The sequence below is a fragment of the Arachis ipaensis genome, chromosome B5 (genome assembly GCF_059453495.1).
Source record: "Arachis ipaensis isolate K30076 ecotype BB chromosome B5, ASM5945349v1, whole genome shotgun sequence".
NCBI classification, from domain to species: Eukaryota; Viridiplantae; Streptophyta; class Magnoliopsida; order Fabales; family Fabaceae; genus Arachis; species Arachis ipaensis.
The window spans coordinates 59,650,984-59,670,745 of NC_142440.1; the positions used below are offsets into that span (position 1 = coordinate 59,650,984).

General features: G+C 40.9%; 2 non-coding genes across 2 annotated transcripts; one reads left to right on the forward strand and one right to left on the reverse strand.

Moving 5' to 3' along the window:
* Window positions 1-818: 818 nt before the first annotated feature.
* Window positions 819-925, forward strand: LOC148564344 (small nucleolar RNA R71). The gene has a single exon (XR_015884616.1). It is a non-coding gene; the product is annotated as a small nucleolar RNA R71 (small nucleolar RNA).
* Window positions 926-9,365: 8,440 nt separating this feature from the next.
* On the reverse strand, window positions 9,366-9,472 carry LOC148564345 (small nucleolar RNA R71). The gene has a single exon (XR_015883839.1). It is a non-coding gene; the product is annotated as a small nucleolar RNA R71 (small nucleolar RNA).
* Window positions 9,473-19,762: the final 10,290 nt, after the last annotated feature.

A 19,762-nucleotide genomic window follows, 5' to 3' on the forward strand; every position in this document is an offset into this window, starting at 1 on the left:
TTTTCTCTGTGTCACTTGGGAAGCTATCGGTAGGTTTGGAAATCTTCTCAGATAGGTATCCCACTTGAATTTCCAGCCTCTTGATGGTTTCTCCCTGATTCTTGATATTGGCTCGCACCTCCTCTTTGAACACCTTGTTATCTTGAATCTCCTTGCATATGCCTTCAAGTAGAGTCTCAATCCTTGATAGTCTTTCTTCCGATGATTGAGAGTTGAGATTGGAAGGATGAGAAGGGCCATTTTGACTTTGGTATGGATGTTGAGAAGTGTTGTTGGGTGGGTGTTGGTATGACCTCTTTGTGGAGTGTTGGTGAATTGTATTGTTGTTGGGGTTGTAGCATCTCTGATCTTTGCCTTGGTCTTGTTGATTTCCCCACCCAAAGTTTGGGTGGTTTTTCCAACCAGGATTATATGTTTTGGATTATGGGTCATGGTTCTGCCTAGGTGAACTCCCAATGTAGTTGGCTTGTTCCTGATCACCCTCTTCTTCTTCATTCACTCCTTCTTAGGTTGCTGTTGAAGTGGTGATTGCTGCTACTTGATTCCTCTCCATCTTCTTGGTGAGGTCAGCTAATTGCTTGGTAATCATCTTATTTTGAGCTAGCAGTGCATCCACATTGTTCAGCTCCATCACTCCTCTAGTATTGCCTCTTCCAGAAGCATAAAAGTAGTCATTCTCTGCTACAGTCTCAATGACATCTATGGATTCTTCAATGGTCTTCTTCTTGTTCAGAGATCCCCCGGATGAGTGGTCTACTGCCTTCTTTGATTCATACGAAAGGCCTTCATAGAAGATGTGCAACTACACCCATTCATTGAACATATCTAGCAGGCATCTTCTTGTCAAGTCTTTAAACCTCTCCCATGCTTCATATAGAGTCTCACCATCCTGCTGCCTGAATGTTTGTACCTCAGCTCTCAACCTGTTGATCCGTTGAAGAGGATAGAATCTTGCCAAGAATTTGTTTACCACATCTTCCTAGGTTGCTAAACTCTCCTTTGGAAAGGATTCCAGCCATTTAGATGCTTTGTCCTTGAGTGAGAAGGGAAACAGAAGTAGTCTATAGGTGTCAGGATGAACACCATTAGACTTCACAGTGTCGCATATCCTCAGGAAGATGGTTAGATGTTGATTGGGGTCTTCTTGGACACTTCCTCCGAATGAACAATTGTTCTGAACAAGGGTGATGAGCTGTGGCTTTAGTTCAAAGTTTTTGGCATGTATGGTTGGCCTTTGTATGCTACTTCCACGGTTTCCTGGGTTTGGGTTGATGTAGGAACCCAGAACTCTTCTCTCTTATCCATCCTGATGCGCTGGACCTTCTCTGCCATGGTTGTGAGCCTCTTCTTCATGATGGTTCTCCATATTCTCCTCCATGTCTGGTTCAAAGTACTCTTCTTCTTCCTCAGCACCAACTACTCTCTTTCCTCTTGCTTCCCTCCTTAATCTAAGGAAGGTCCTCTCAGGTTCAGAATCAAAGGAAGTTGAAGCTCCGCTTCTTCTACCTGTCATACAACCAACAAAGCAAAAGCAAGAGAGATAAATGCAGACAGTAATTTCTACAGTAATGCTATTAGTGTGAGTGATGCAATATATCAAACAGTTAGTGGGTTAGTGACTGAATTGCAAACAACTAAGAAAATGGGTAGGGGAAAGGGAAAAAAATAGCTAAACAGAAAGTAAATTACTCAAATGAACTTAAATCAAACAAAATAAAAAAATAAATGCACAATCTAGTTATCCACCAATTTAATCATTGTTAATACAAAATCAATCCCCGGCAACGGCACCATAAACTTGATGCACGAAAACTTGTCTCTCAACAAATTTCCTTCGGCGAGTATACCGAATTGTCGTCAAGTAAAAACTCACAGTAGAGTGAGGTCGAATCCCACAGGGATTGATTGGTCAAGCAACTTTAATTGGAAGAATGTTCTAGTTGAGCTAAGCAGAAAGTGAGTTGAGAATTGCAGGAAATTAAATGGCGGAAAAGTAAATAGCAGAAAATAAATGACGGGAAGTAAATTGCAGAATCTTAAATGGGGAAGGGGAGTTTAGCATGAAAGTAAATGGCAATAAGTAAAGAGAATGGGTAAGATCAGAAATGGGGAATTCATTGGGCTTAGGAGATGTTGCATTCTCCGGATCAAGTTCATTTTCATCTCTTCCTCAATCAATGCATTCATTGATCTCCTTGGCAATCTTAAGTGATTGAATTCCAATTCCTTGGTAATTCAATCTCTCAAATCATATCAATAGCCAATTTCTTGGTCTAATTGCTCATGAGAAGAGATGAAGTGTGGTCACTGATTATACCACATGTATTTCCAAATTAAAGTATTGGGAGAATTATATGTCACCATATCCGTCCAAACCCCAATTTGGTCCAACATGAGAAAGCATTTCTAGCATGATCTCTTCATTCTTTTTCCAAGGTTCAGAAGAGATCCAAGTATGAATAGCTTCTTTTCCAAGATAACTACTCAATTGGATGAAGATTGAAAGCTTTCTAGTAAAATCAAGAGAAAAGAAAGAAGAAGAATAATGAAAACTATTATTGATCCATCAAATTACAACAGAGCTCCCTAACCCAATGAAAGGGGTTTAGTTGTTCATAGCTCTGGGAATGGAAAGCAAAGATGGAGAGTACATTTTGAAAGTTAAACTAGAAGTGCAGAGAAAGTAAAATACAGAGAGTAATTCTAATAATGCCCAAAAGCCCCCTTTCTCTAGTTCAAAGCTACTCCTATATATACTACTCTTTTGATCTTCTAGTTGACTCTTCAAGTCTTGGATGTAGGCCTTTTAATCTTGAGTTGAAGCAGTTATCTTCTTCAGTGGGCTCAGCTTTACTTGCAGAGAAAGTGTGAAGTAGGCAGGGACTTTAGCTTAGGGCGTTAGTGGTGTTAACGTTAAGTGAAAATGTAGGGTTGAGAACGTTAGTGACAAAGTGGTCCACGTTAACTTCAACGTTAGTTGCACTAACGCGACCACTAATGTTGACCCGTGGCCCTTCGCAAACGTTACTGAGGTTTACCTTTTTCAATAACATTGAGAGTACCCCTTTCTCCCTACGTTAGAGTTCACGTTAGAATAGTTAACGTGGCCTTTAACCTAGGCTTGCCAAATCTTCGAGAGCGTTAGTGATACTTACCTTTGTCACTAACGCTTCAGAACACCCCTACTTCCCACGTTAGAGTTCACGTTAACTAAGTTAACGTGACTTCTAACGTGGTATTGATAGCCATCTCCAACGTTAGTGACAAAGGTGAGTGTCACTAACGTTGGCTCATCATCCCTCTTCTCCATGTTAGCTTCTGCGTTAATGTAATTAACGTGGCAATTAACGTGGCTCATAGTGGCTCAATCCAACATTAGTGACAAAGGTGAGTGTCACTAACGTTGGTGATTCTTGCTCCCTCTACGTTAACTAGGATAACGTGGCTTTTAACGTAGCCAATATGGGCTTAGTCCAACGTTAGTGACAAAGGTGAGTGTCACTAACGTTGGCATCATCTTCTTCTTCCACGTTAGAGCTCATGTTAACTTAGTTAACGTGGCTCTTAACGTGGCCAATTGCCCCTTTTGGAACGTTAGTGGCACTTACTTTTACCACTAACGTTGGAGTTCTACTTCTCTTCCATGTTAGCTTCCACGTTAACATAGTTAACGTGGCAACTAACGTGGGCTATGATGGCTCACGAAGGCGTTATTGGCTATCACTTTTCTCATTAACGTTGCAAGCTAGTCTTCATTCCACGTTAGTGGTCACGTTAGCTAGACTAACGTGGCTGCTAACGTGGTTCTTCCTTGCTTCCTTTATCCTGAAATCAAGCAATAAAGTGCATCAAAGCTCTGATCCAAGTTATGAGACGTGCATCATTCAATTTGTCCTCTAATTTATGCATAATTCTCATGAAACCATGTAAAATTCACAATGTTTGCTTGAATCAAGATGTAAGTGATTATTTACCCAAAACTTGCTTATTTCCTAAGAAAATGCATGAAACTACCTTAAAACCATAAAGAAAAGGTCAGTGAAACTGGCCAAAATGCCCTGGCATCAGGTTCGAAATTGTAAGGAAATCCATCCTCCCTACCAGAAACAATTCAGAGGTGAATCTTAAGAGAGCAACAATGGTGCAATGTATACTTAAAGGGGGAGAGATCAAGGTGCATGAACTCATAGCCCAAGGCATTAGGAAGATGGCTGAGAAAAGTGATTCCGGGGGAAGGTTAGGCTATCCCAGTACCATTTTCCGCCTGTGTGACAAGGCAGGGGTGGTGTTCGAAGATGAAAACCCCGAATGGATAAAAGTTGGTATCCCAATTATTGTCCGGCGTTGGAATGCTGTTGCATCTCCCCTACCCCAACGAAGGATAAGAAAGAGGCCAGTGCATCAAGTGGTAGAAGGACAGAACCTAGAGGAGCAAGCCCCTTTGGACATGCACCAACTACAGGAAGCCATTGATGGCTTATCTAGACAATACTTGGAAAATCAAGGGGCACAGAAAGAGCTTCACCTACAGTTGATAAACCGTCAAGAAGAGTCACTATCTAGATGGATAAATCAACAAGGGGAGTGGCAAAGACAATTGATGGAGCAGCAACTGGAGCAAGAAAAACAATGGGGAGAATCCTTCCACAGGTTGGAACAAAGGCAGGATCAACAACAAGAAGCCATCCAAAAGCTAATCAACATCTAAGCACATCAAGGTGCACACATACTTGAAATGTATCGGAAACAATTAGAACAGGCAGAACTCTTCGACGAACACAGGGCATTTTCAGAAGGAGTTTACATGAGCCAGACTGGACACCAGGCGAACACTCAGGCCAGGCTCGGATACTTAGTCGGACAACTGCCTATACTACATCCGGGAATCATAAGCTATGAAGAAGTGAAGGATGAATTAGCACGAGAAGAAAGAGAGAGGGTAGAAAAGAGTCATGAATCAGTAAGGAAGGCACTTGAAGATTGGAAAAAAGCTAGATTGGCCCGTATGCAAGGTAGCACAAGTGGACACAAAGAGGACAAACAAGAAGGAGAGCGCGAACAACCCCATGAGTAAAAGGTGGTGGAGTTCCCTCACTGTCCCATCTTTTTCAAGTTTTAAATAAGGAAAATCATGTATGAAATAGAACATGCTTCCATAGTAGCTTAGGAATTTTCAATTCTGTCTTTACGTTTGCTTTTGCCTAGGTCTATGCTTGCTAGTCAAATTGCCTGCCTTCATTTTCATCTTGCTTATTGTATACTTGTCCTTTTAAGTCCAATAAAAAGAGATGTTATGAAAGACCAGAGTGATGTTCAAGTTGTGGAGCAGGTCCTTAAATTTGTGGTGTAGTAAGCACTTAGCTAAGTTGGTTCACTAACAAGGTGGGAAGGTAACTATCTGTCCTGAATCATATACTTGAAACACACCCCATGAGACTAGCTAAATAATAAGATCCTAACAAGAAAAAGGAAAAGAATAATAAGAGTTGAAGAAGAAAGAAAAGTTAATAAAGAATAAGGCTAGGCACCAAGGGCTTAAAACTTGAGGGATGTGTCTGTGGTGCTCTTGTACCAAGGATCTGCTTGGATGAATAAGTTCTTAGGAGTGCTTCATCACTTGGTGACTTGGGTTAACTAACCCAGGATTATCAACTGAAAATCCACTATCAAGAGCAACCTTGCTACAAAACATTTAGTAACCCAAAGAGGTGTTGGACACCAAGACCTCAAGGAAAGAAAATAACAAACCATGTGCCTGTGGTGTGCATGTATGGGGGAGAGAGACTTGAGGGAGTAAGTCCTTAGAGATGTTTCAACACCTAGCACCTTGAACCAACTGGTTCAGGAGTGTTGGCTGAAAGTTTATCTTAAAGAGTTGCACCCTCACAGAACACTTAGCCTAAGGATGAAATAAACCTTGGAAAGACAAAGGGATCAATAAAGAAAAGTCTCAAAGGGTGCAATCAAGTGAGTATTCCAAGGCATGATAAAGGTCTGAAAGCCAGTAAAGGAATGAACCTAAGTTGCTATGCATGAAACCCCATAAAACCAAGAACATGACTTCCACAATAATGATTCATTCATCTTGTCATTTCATTCATCATTCTCTTGTTCCAGTACTTGCTTAGGGAAAAGCAAGCTTTAAGTTTGGTGTTTTGATGCCAGGGCATTTTGGCTAGTTTCACTGACCTTTTGTTTATGGTTTTAAGGTAGTTTCATGCATTTTCTTAGGAAATAAGCAAGTTTTGGGTAAATAATCACTTACATCTTGATTCAAGCAAACATTGTGAATTTTACATGATTTCATGAGAATTATACATGAATTAAAGGACAAATTGAATGATGCATGTCTCATAACTTGGATTAGAGCTTTGATGCACTTTATTGCTTGATTTCAGGACAAAGGAAGTAAGGAAGAACCACGTTAGTAGCCACGTTAGTCTAGCTAACGTGACCACTAACATGGAATGAAGGCTAGCTTGCAACGTTAATGAGAAAAGTGATTGCCAATAATGCCTTCGTGAGCCATCATAGCCCACGTCAGTTGCCACGTTAACTATGTTAACGTGGAAGCTAACGTAGAAGAGAAGTAGAACTCTAATGTTAGTGGTAAAAGTAAGTGCCACTAACGTTCTAAAAGGGGCAATTGGCCACGTTAAGAGCTACGTTAACTTAGTTAACGTGAGCTCTAACGTGGAAGAAGAAGATGATGCCAACGTTAGTGACACTCACGTTTGTCACTAACGTTGGACTAAGCCCATATTGGCTACGTTAAAAGCCACGTTAACCTAGTTAACGTGGACTCTAATGTGGAGGGAGCAAGAATCACCAACGTTAGTGACACTCACCTTTGTCACTAACGTTGGATTGAGCCACTATGAGCCACGTTAGTTGCCACGTTACTTACATTAACGTGGAAGCTAACGTGGAGAAGAGGGATGATGAGCCAACGTTAGTGACACTCACCTTTGTCACTAACGTTGAAGATGGCTATCAATACCACGTTAGAAGTCACGTTAACCTAGTTAACGTGAACTCTAACGTGGGAAGTAGGGGCGTTCTGAAGCGTTAGTGACAAAGGTAAGTGTCACTAACGCTCTCGAAGATTTGGCAAGCCTACGTTAAAGGCCACGTTAACTATTCTAACGTGAACTCTAACGTAGGGAGACAGGGGTACTCCCAACGTTATTGAAAAAGGTAAACCCCAGTAATGTTTGCGAAGGGCCAAGGGTCAACATTAGTGGTCAAGTTAGTGCCACTAACGTTGAAGTTAACGTGGACCACTTTGGGTTAGGAACGTTAGTGAAAAAGGTGATTGTCACTAACGTTCTTAACCCCACATTTTCACTTAACGTTAACACCACTAACGCCCTAAGCTAAAGTCCCTGCCTACTTCACACTTTCTCTGCAAGTAAAGCTGAGCCCACTGAAGAAGATAACAGCTTCAACTCAAGATCCAAAGGCCCATATCCAAGACTTGAATAGCCAACTAGAAGATCAGAAGAATAGTATAAATAGGGAGAGCTTTGAACTAGAAAAGGAGCTTTTGGCATTATTAGAATTACTCTCTGTAATTTACTTTCTCTGCACTTCTAGTTTAACTTTCAGAATGTACTCTCCATCTTTGCTTTCCATTCCTAGAGCTATGAACAACTAAACCTCTTTCATTGGGTTAGGGAGCTCTGTTGTAATTTGATGGATCAATAATAGTTTTCATTATTCTTCTTCTTTCTTTTCTCTTGATTTTACTAGAAAGCTTTCAATCTTCATCCAATTGAGTAGTTATCTTGGAAAAGAAGCTATTCATACTTGGATCTCTTCTGAACCTTGGAAAAGGGATGAAGAGATCATGCTAGAAATATTTTCTCATGTTGGACCAAATTGGGGTTTGGGCGGATATGGTGTTATATAATTCTCCCAATACTTTGATTTGGAAATACATGTGGTATAATCAGTGACCACACTTCATCTCTTCTCATGAGCAATTAGACCAAGGAATTGGCTATTGATCTGATTTGAGAGATTGAATTACCAAGGAATTGGAATTCAATCACTTAAGATTGCCAAGGAGATCAATGAATGCATTGACTGAAGAAGAGATGAAAATGAACTTGATCCAGAGAATGCAACATCTCCTAAGCCCAATGAATTCCCCATTTCTGATCTTACCCATTCTCTTTATTTTATGCCAATTACTTCTATGATCATCTTCCCCATTCCCATTTACAATTCTGCAATTTACTTTCCGTCATTTATTTTCAGCTCTTTATTTCCAGCCTTTACCTTTTCTGCTATTTACTTTCCCGCCATTTAATTACCTGCAACTCTCAAACCACATTCTGCTTAGCTCAACTAGAACATTCCTCCAATTAAAGTTGCTTGACCAATCAATCCCTGTGGGATTCGACCTCACTCTTTTGTGAGTTATTACTTGACGACAATTCGGTATACTTGCCGAGGGAGATTTGTTAAGGGACAAGTTTCCGTGCATCAAGTTTATGAAGCCGTTGCCAGGGATTGATTTTGTATCAACAATGATTAAATTGGTGGAAAACTAGATTGAGCATTTGTTTTTATTTTATTTGATTTAAGTTCATTTGAGTAATTTACTTTTTGTTTAGCTATTTTCTTCCCTTTCCCCCACCCATTTTCTTAGTTGCTTACAATTCAGTCACTAACCCACTAACTGTTTGATATATTGCATCACTCACGCTAACAGCATTTCTGTAGAAATTACTATCTGCATCTATCTTTCTTGCTTTTGCCTTGTTGGTTGTATGACAGGTAGAAGAAGCGGGGCTTCAACTTCCTTTGATTCTGAACCTGAGAGGACCTTCCTTAGATTAAGGAGGGAAGCAAGAGGAAAGAGAGTAGTTGGTGCTGAGGAAGAGGAAGAGTACTTTGAACCAGACATGGATGAGAATATGGAAAACCATCATGAAGAAGAGGCTCATAACCATAGCAGAGAAGGTCCAGCGCATCAGGCTGGGCAAGAGAGAAGAGTTCTGGGTTCTTACATCAACCCAAACCCAGGAAACTGTGGGAGTAGCATCCAAAGGCCAACTATACATGCCAACAACTTTGAACTAAAGCCACAGCTCATCACCCTTGTTCAGAACAATTGTTCATTCGGAGGAAGTGTCCAAGAAGACCCCAATCAATATCTAACCACCTTCCTGAGGATATGCGATACTGTGAAGTCTAATGGTGTTCATCCTGACACTTATAGACAACTTCTGTTTCATTTCTCGCTCAAGGACGAAGGATCTAAATGGCTGGAATCCTTTCCAAAGGAGAGTTTAGCAACCTGGAAAGATGTGGTGAACAAGTTCTTGGCAAGATTCTATCCTCCTCAACGGATCAACAGGTTGAGAGCTGAGGTACAAACATTCAGGCAGCAGGATGGTGAGACTCTATATGAAGCATGGGAGAGGTTTAAAGACTTGACAAGAAGATGCCCACCAGATATGTTCAACGAATGGGTGCAGTTGCACATTTTCTATGAAGGTCTTTCATATGAATCAAAGAAGGCAATAGACCATTCATCCGGGGGATCTCTGAACAAGAAGAAGACCATTGAAGAAGCCATAGATGTCATTGAGACTGTAGCAGAGAATGACTACTTCTATACTTCTGAAAGAGGCAATACTAAAGGAGTGATGAAGTTGAACAATGTGGATGCACTGCTAGCTCAAAACAAGATGATTACCAAGCAATTAGCTGACCTCACCAAGAAGATGGAGAGGAATCAAGTAGCAGCAATCACCACTTCAGCAGCAACCCAAGAAGGAGTGAATGAAGAAACAGAGGATGATCAGGAACAAGCCAACTACATTGGGAATTCACCTAGGCAGAACCATGACCCATACTCCAAAACGTATAATCCTGGTTGGAGGAACCACCCAAACTTTGGGTGGAGAAATCAACAAGACCAAGGCCAAGATCAGAGACGCCACAACCCCAACAACAATGCAACTCACCAACACTCCACACAGAGGTCATACCAACACCCACCCAACAACACTTCTCAACATCCATACCAAAGTCAAAATAGCCCTTCTCATCCTTCCAATCTCAACTCTCCATCATCGGAAGAAAGACTATCAAGGATTGAGACTCTACTTGAAGGCATATGCAAGGAGATTCAAGATAACAAGGTGTTCAAAGAGGAGGTGTGAGCCAATATCAAGAATCAGGGAGACACCATCAAGAGGCTGGAATTTCAAGTGGGATACCTATCTGAGAAGATTCCCAAACCTACTGATAGCTTTCCAAGTGACACAGAGAAAAATCCGAGAGGTGAAGCAAAGAAAGTCTGATGGGAAGATTGCAAGATGGTTACTATAAGTGATAAGGAGACTGAGGAAGAGCCGAACAAACCATCAGAACAACCTGAAGATACATCAGCAGGAAAGCAGGAAGAGAATCATCAAGAAACCACAATTACACAGAAGGAGCTGCTGAGACTCTATGCACCCTTTCCCCAATTACTCAATGGTGGTGTAGAGAAGAGAATATACTCAAGGTTTCTTGACATATTTGTATCTCTCCATGTAAACATACCATTCATCGAGGCCCTCCAACAAATGCCCTCATACATTAAGTACATGAAGGAGCTACTGACCAGGAAAAGCTCACTCAAGGGAGGACAAACCATAGTGATGAATAAGGAGTGCAATGCTCTCATTCAACCAGAGCTGCCTACAAAAAGGAAGGACCTAGGGAGTTTTCACATCCCCTGTGCCATAGAAGAAATAATATTTGATAAAGGACTCTGTGATATGGGAGCAAGCATCAACTTAATGCCTTTATCCCTTATGAAGAGGCTGCAAATCAATGAGCTAATACCCACAGACGTAGTCATCAGGCTGGCAGACAAAACTCAAAAATAAGCAATAGGAGTGGTTGAAAACGTGCTGGTGAAGGTTGGGAACTACTTCCTTCCCAAAAACTTTGTCATACTGGAAATGGAAGAAAGTCATCTTCACCCAATCATATTGGGAAGACCATTCTTAGCTACAGCCAGAGCGCTCATAGATGTGGAGCGAGGAGAGCTAATACTGAGGGTACATGACGAACAACTCACCTTCAATGTCTTCAAACCCTCACAAGAAGCAAGTCAGGAAGGCAAGGAACTAAGGACAAAGCATAACAGAGCAATGGTGGGAGAAACAAGCATTGAGGCACAAGCTGTACACTCAGGAATTCCTTTGGGTAATGAACAAAATAATCAGCAGCTGTCACAGCTAAAGGAAACTCAAGTGGAGCCAAAACCACCAGAATCATATGGGACCAGCAACAAAATCCCCCTAGGAAAGGAGACCACAAAGAGCAGGATAATAGCAAAAGAAACAAAGAAGAAGATACCAAGGAGATGGAGGAACAAAAAGATCCCTACAGAAGATTTCTCTCCAGGGGATAAAGTGATCTCAACTTACTTCCTAGATATCCCACCTCATCTCCCCACCATCCCATCTCAGTTACCTAAGGTTTTTACCATCAACAAAGTTCTCTCCCTAGAACATGTAGAGATCATTGATGAAGCCAATGGATATAGGTTTACTGCAAGAGGGGAAGATCTGAAGCATTACCAACCACCATGACAAAGGAAGAACGTCAAGCTAGTGACGCTAAAGAAGTGCTTCATGGGAGGCAACCCATGTTTTACATGATTTTAAAGTAGTTAATAAAGCAAGGTTCATGGATCGTAAATCAACTTTGACATATCCTTGAATAAATCCTTTTATGCAACATATAGTGAAGAACAAGTTTGGTGTTCAAGGCACACTAAGAGGACATGAATGCAACTTATAGCATGTCACTCTTAGCACCTTGAACAAATCATCTTACACCACATTGCCACAAACTAAGTTTGGTGTCACCACGGTTGCATATATGAAAATTTAATTAGTCAATTGGTTTGCATTTGTGAATAGTATTTAGTAGTTAACAACAAAAATTTTAAAAAGTACTTACTCTTTCTTGTCTTTTAAAGTTTACCGCCACTTCCCATAATTTTATTTTTTCTTTTATTTTGTAGGAGGATTAGTGGGACAATTGAAGGGTTCAGCTACCACAAAAGGAGAGAACTGTACACGTGTCTCCAAAGGGATTGCATTGGGAATTGTTGCCATGCAACATTGGAAGAAGAACAAGCTTGGAAATTGAACCAACACCATCATAAAGTTGATGATCCTTGTGCTCATCTATTGCTAAACCCCATCCGTCCATCACACAACCACCCCATCAATCTACACCTTTCATTCACCCATCACTTTTCTATATAAGTGATTTCTAGTCCGTACCCCCTTTACATTCCAATTCCTATTCTTTATACTTCACACCTTCGGAACTCAAGTCCTTTCATCTCACCCTATCCAAACCCAGCTGAATTCCATCATTTATCCACAACCCCTCAACACTCTCACACATCAACTCGTACTCATGGCATCATCAAGCTCTAAAAGAAGAAAGGGGAAGGAGCCTATGGAGCAACGCCCTTTTGATGAAAAAAAGTTTAGAACCTTTCACCATGCACTTTAATTTGGATGGATGGCTGATAAGGAGATCATATATGAGCTAGGCTTTCAAGTCAAGAAAACTGAGTGCCCCGAAATCACAGAGAAGATAGAAAAGAGAAGATGAGAACTCCTCACTGATCCAGTCACCGCGAGAATAAATGCAACACTCGTAAGAGAGTTTTATGCAAATGAAGTGAGATATGATAGGAAAGAGGAATCTTATATAAGCTTTGTGAGAGGAGTAATGGTGGATTTTAGTCCCATGAGCATAATGAGGGTGTTGAAGCTACGAACCATACCATTCGAAGAAGAGAGCTATCAATCTCGAATAGATGGTAGTCCTAACTATGATCAGATTGTGAAAGATATCTGCGTACAAGGAGCGGACTGGGTGAGAGATTCTAATGGAAAGCCCAAATTTATCAAAAGAGGTGATCTCACCCCTAAAGCAAAGGGGTGGTTCGAAATTGTAAGGAGATCCATCCTCCCTGCCGGAAATAATTCAGAGGTGAATCTTAAGAGAGCAACAATGGTGCAATGTATACTTAAAGGGGGAGAGATCAAGGTGCATGAACTCATAGCCCAAGGCATTAGGAAGATGGCTGAAAAAAGTGATTCTGGGGGAAGGTTAGGCTATCCCAGCACCATTTTTCGCCTGTGTGACAAGGCAGGGGTGGTGTTCGAAGATGAAAACCCCGACTGGATAAAAGTTGGTATCCCAATTACTGTCCGGCGTATGCATGCTGTTGTATCTCCCCTACCCCAACGAAGGATAAGAAAGAGGGCAGTGCACCAAGTGGTAGAAGGACAGAACCTAGAAGAGCAAGCCCCTTTGGACATGCACCAACTACAGGAAGCGATTGATGGCTTATCTAGACAATACTTGAAAAATCAAGGGGCACAGAAAAAGCTTCACCTACAGTTGATAAACCATCAAGAAGAGTCACTATCTAGATGGATAAATCAACAAGGGAAGTGGCAAAGACAATTGATGGAGCAGCAACTGGAGCAAGGAAAACAATGGGGAGAATCCTTCCACAGGTTGGAACAAAGGCAGGATCAACAACAAGAAGCCATCCAAAAGATAGTCAACATCCAAGCACATCAAGGTGCACACATACATGAAATGCATTGGAAACAATTAGAACAGGCAGAACTCTTCGACGAACACAGGGCATTTTCAGAAGGAGTTTACATGAGCCAGACTGGACACCAGGCGAACACTCAGGCCAGGTTCGGATACTTAGTAAGACAACTGCCTATACTACATCCGGGAATCATAAGCTATGAAGAAGTGAAGGATGAATTAGCACGAGAAGAAAGAGAGAGGGTAGAAAAGAGTCATGAATCAGTAAGGAAGGCACTTGAAGATTGGAAAAAAGCTAGACTGGCCCGTATACAAGGAAGCACAAGTGGACACAAAGAGGACAAACAAGAAGGAGAGCGCGAACAACCCCAAAAGTAAAAGGTGGTAGAGTTCCCTTACTGTCCCATCTTTTTCAAGTTTTAGATAAGGAAAATCATGTATGAAATAGAACATGCTTCCATAGTAGCTTAGGAATTTTTAATTCTGTCTTTACGTTTGCTTTTGCCTAGGTCTATGCTTGCTAGTCAAATTGTCTGCCTTCATTTTCATCTTGCTTATTGTATGCTTGTCCTTTTAAGTCCAATAAAAGGAGTTGTTATGAAAGACCAGAGTGATGTTCAAGTTATGGAGCAGGTCCTTAAATTTGTGATGTAGTAAGCACTTAGCTAAGTTGGTTCACCAACAAGGTAGGAAGGTAACTATCTGTCCTGAATCATATACTTGAAACACACCCCATGAGACTAGCTAAATAATAAGATCCTAACAAGAAAAAGGAAAAGAACAATAAGAGTTGAAAAAGAAAGAAAAGTTAATAAAGAATAAGGCTTGGCACCAAGGGCTTGAAACTTGAGGGATGTGTCTGTGGTGCTCTTGTACCAAGGATCTGCTTGGATGAATAAGTTCTTAGGAGTGCTTCATCACTTGGTGACTTGGGTTAACTAACCCGGGATTATTAACTGAAAATCCACTATCAAGAGCAACCTTGCTACAGAACATTTAGTAACCCAAAGAGGTGCTGGACACCAAGACCTCAAGGAAAGAAAATAACAAACCATGTGCCTGTGGTGTGCATGTATGGGGGAGAGAGACTTGAGGGAGTAAGTCCTTAGGGGTGTTTCAACACCTAGCACCTTGGAAAGACAAAGGGATCAATAAAGAAAAGTCTCAAAGGGTGCAATCAAGTGAGTATTCCATGGCATGATAAAGGTCTGAAAGCCAGTAAAGGAATGAACCTAAGTTGCTATGCATGAAACCCCATAAAACCAAGAACATGACCTCCACAATAATGATTCATTCATCTTGTCATTTTATTCATCATTCTCTTGTTCCAGTACTTGCTTAGGGACAAGCAAGCTTTAAGTTTGGTGTTGTGATGCCAGGGCATTTTGGCCAGTTTCACTGACCTTTTCTTTATGGTTTTAAGGTAGTTTCATGAATTTTCTTAGGAAATAAGCAAGTTTTGGGTAAATAATCACTTACATCTTGATTCAAGCAAAAATTGTGAATTTTACATGATTTCATGAGAATTATGCATGAATTAAAGGACAAATTGAATGATGCATGTCTCATAACTTGGATTAGAGCTTTAATGCACTTTATTGCTTGATTTCAGGACAAAGGAAGCAAGAAAGAACCACGTTAGTAGCCACGTTAGTCTAACTAACGTGACCACTAACGTGGAATGAAGGCTAGCTTGCAACGTTAATGAGAAAAGTGATTGCCAATAACGCTTTCGTGAGCCATCATAGCCCACGTCAGTTGCCACGTTAACTATGTTAACGTGGAAGAGAAGTAGAACTCCAACGTTAGTGGTAAAAATAAGTGCCACTAACGTTCCAAAAGGGGCAATTGGCCACGTTAAGAGCTACGTTAAGTTATTTAACGTGAGCTCTAACGTGGAAGAAGAAGACGATGCCAACGTTAGTGACACTCACCTTTGTCACTAACGTTAGACTAAGCCCATATTGGCTACGTTAAAAGCCACATTAACCTAGTTAACGTGGACTCTAACGTGGAGGGAGAAAGAATCACCAACGTTAGTGACACTCACCTTTGTCACTAACGTTGGATTGAGCCACTATGAGCCACGTTAGTTGCCACGTTACTTACATTAACGTGGAAGCTAACGTGGAGAAGAGGGATGATGAGCCAACGTTAGTGACACTCACCTTTGTCACTAACGTTGGAGATGGCTATCAATACCACGTTAGAAGTCACGTTAACCTAGTTAACGTGAACTCTAACGTGGGAAGTAGGGGCGTTCTGAAGCGTTAGTGACAAAGGTAAGTGTCACTAACGCTCTCGAAGATTTGGCAAGCCTACGTTAAAGGCCACGTTAACTATTCTAACGTGAACTCTAACGTAGGGAGAAAGGGGTACTCCCAACGTTATTGAAAAAGGTAAACCCCAGTAACATTTGTGAAGGGCCAAGGGTCAACGTTAGTGGTCACGTTAGTGCCACTAATGTTGAAGTTAACGTGGACCACTTTGGGTTAGGAACGTTAGTGAAAAAGGTGATTGTCACTAACGTTCTCAACCCCACATTTTTACTTAACGTTAACACCACTAACGCCCTAAGCTAAAGTCCCTGCCTACTTCACACTTTCTCTGCAAGTAAAGCTGAGCCCACTGAAGAAGATAACTACTTCAACTCAAGATCTAAAGGCCCACATCCAAGACTTGAAGAGTCAACTAGAAGATCAGGAGAGTAGTATATATAGGAGTAGCTTTGAACTAGAGAAATGGGGCTTTTGGGCATTATTAGAATTACTCTCTGTATTTTACTTTCTCTGCACTTCTAGTTTAACTTTCAAAATGTACTTTCCATCTTTGCTTTCCATTCCCAGAGCTATGAACAACTAAACCCCTTTCATTGGGTTAGGGAGCTCTGTTGTAATTTGATGGATCAATAATAGTTTTCATTATTCTTCTTCTTTCTTTTCTCTTGATTTTACTAGAAAGCTTTCAATCTTCATCCAATTGAGTAGTTATCTTGGAAAAGAAGCTATTCATACTTGGATCTCTTCTAAACCTTGGAAAAAGAATGAAGAGATCATGCTAGAAATGCTTTCTCATGTTGGACCAAATTGGGGTTTGGGCGGATATGGTGACATATAATTCTCCCAATACTTTGATTTGGAAATACATGTGGTATAATCAGTGACCACACTTCATCTCTTCTCATGAGCAATTAGACCAAAGAATTGGCTATTGATCTGATTTGAGAGATTGAATTACCAAGGAATTGGAATTCAATCACTTAAGATTGCCAAGGAGATCAATGAATGCATTGATTGAGAAAGAGATGAAAATGAACTTGATCCGGAGAATGCAACATCTCCTAAGCCCAATGAATTCCCCATTTCTGATCTTACCCATTCTCTTTACTTTATGCCAATTACTTCTATGATCATCTTCCCCATTCCCATTTACAATTCTGCAATTTACTTTCCGTCATTTATTTTCAACTCTTTATTTCCAGCATTTACGTTTTCTGCTATTTACTTTCCCACCATTTAATTTCCTGCAACTCTCAAACCATATTCTGCTTAGCTCAACTAGAACATTCCTCCAATTAAAGTTGCTTGACCAATCAATCCCTGTGGGATTCGACCTCACTCTTTTTTGAGTTATTACTTGACGACAATTCGGTATACTTGCCGAGGGAGATTTGTTAAGGGACAAGTTTCCGTGCATCAGTTTCCAGTTATCACTGCAAGGGAACTCACTTCTCAATAGGAAGAGCAGCTACTTGGTGTGCTGAGGAGGCACAAGAAGGCAATTGGTTGGAGTTTGGCAGACATAGTAGGCATCAATCCTCAGAGAAGACTGAACCCCACTATCCTAGAGGTTGTCAAAAAGGAAGTGACCAGACTACTAGAGGCAGATATCATCTACCCCATCTCAGACAGTGAATGGGTAAGCCCAGTACAAGTGGTGCCAAAGAAGTCTGGAGTCACTGTAGTGAAGAATGAGCATGGAGAGCTCCTGACAACCAGAGTTCAGAACGCCTGGAGGGTCTGCATTGACTACAGACGCCTCAACCAAGCAACCTGTAAGGATCACTATCCTCTTCCATTCATTGATCAAATGCTGGATCGCCTGTCAGGTAAATCGCATTATTGTTTTTTAGATGGTTACAAAGGTTATTTCGAGATTCATATAGCTCCTGAGGATCAGGAAAAGACCACTTTTACATGTCCTTTTGGGACTTATGCTTATAAGAGAATGCCCTTTTGCTTGTGCAATGCACCAGCTACTTTCCAGAGGTGCATGATGAGTCTTTTCTCTGATCTTATTGAGGACTATATGGAAGTTTTTATGGATGATTTTAGTGTTTATGGCGATTCCTTTAGCCTTTGTTTAGATGGATTATATAGAGTATTAGATAGATGTGTCAGTACAAACCTTGTATTAAATTTTGAAAAATGTCACTTTATGGTTAAACAAGGGATTGTACTAGGACATGTTGTGTCTAATACTGGCATTTCTGTAGATCCAGCAAAGGTGGATCTTATTTCTAGTTTACCTTACCCCTCTTCTGTGAGAGAGGTCCGTTCTTTCCTTGGCCGTGCAAGTTTTTACAGGAGGTTCATTAAGGACTTCAGTAAGGTAGCACTTCCCTTATCCAGGCTACTGCAGAAAGATATTGAGTTTGAGTTCAGTGAAAATTACAAACAGGCGTTTGATAAGCTAAAGACCGCACTGACTCAAGCTCCAATTGTAAGAGGACCAGACTGGAGCCAACCATTTGAAATAATGTGCGATGCTTCCAACCATGCAGTAGGAGCAGCACTGGCTCAGCGTGAAGGTAAGGATCCTTTTGTTATTGCTTACGCGTCTAAGACTTTAGATACTGCTCAGTCGAATTACACTACTACTGAGACAGAGCTTCTTGCTATTGTTTTTGCTCTGGATAAATTCTGAGCCTATTTACTTGGTACTAAAGTAGTAGTGTATTCAGACCACGCAGCTCTAAAGTATTTATTATCTAAAAAGGAGTCCAAACCAAGGCTTATACGTTGGATACTGCTATTACAAGAATTTGATTTAGAAATTAAGAATAGGAGTGGTAACCAGAATTTAGTGGCAGACCACTTGAGTCACCTTGAACATATTAAAGATGACTCCACTCCTATAGCCGATAATTTCCCATTTGATAACCTGCAAGCAGTATCTGAGATAGTCCCTTGGTATGCACCTGTAGCTAATTATCTAGTTAGCCGCACCTTTCCTCCAAACTTTTCTAAGCATCAAAGAGACAAGCTGAAAAGCGAGTCTAAATATTATATATGGGATGACCCATATTTATGGAGATGTGGCGCTGACCAGATAATTAGACGGTGTGTGCCTCAATCAGAATTCCAGTCCATCTTAGAGGCCTGTCACTCATCTGAGAGTCGAGGACATTTTGGCCCTCAAAGAACTGCTAGAAAAATCTTAGACTGTGGATTCTGGTGGCCTACTCTTTTTAAGGATGCTGCTGAATTTTGTAGATCTTGTTTTCCATGCCAGAAATTTGGTAATATATCCAGGAAGGATGAGATGCCTCAACAGATTATGCTTTTCTGTGAAATTTTTTATGTTTGGGGCATTAACTTCATGGGTCCATTTCCAAATTCTAATGGTTATTTCTATATATTGTTAGCTGTGGATTACGTTTCCAAATGGGTGGAAGCAATTCCTACCCGCAATGATGATGCTAACACTGTTATTTCCTTTGTGAGAAATCATATTATTTGTCGCTTTGGATCACCACGAGCAATCGTGAGCGATCAAGGCACCCATTTTTTTAACAGGAGACTAACAGGACTAATGAAGAAGCATGGGATAATTCATAAAGTTGCAACAGCCTACCATCCTCAGACTAATGGGCAAGCCGAGGTGTCAAATAGAGAGATAAAGCATATCTTGCAGAAGATAGTCAAACCTCATAGAAGAGACTGAAGCACCAGGCTACAAGATGCACTCTAGGCATACAGAACATCATACAAAACACCCATTGGGATGAGTCCTTTTCGCTTAGTTTATGGAAAAGCTTGTCATCTCCCCGTTGAAATAGAGCATAAAGCCTTTTGGGCAGTAAAGGAATGCAATATGGGAATTGAGAGAGCCAGAGCTGAAAGGAAGTTGCAACTGCAGGAACTGGAAAGCC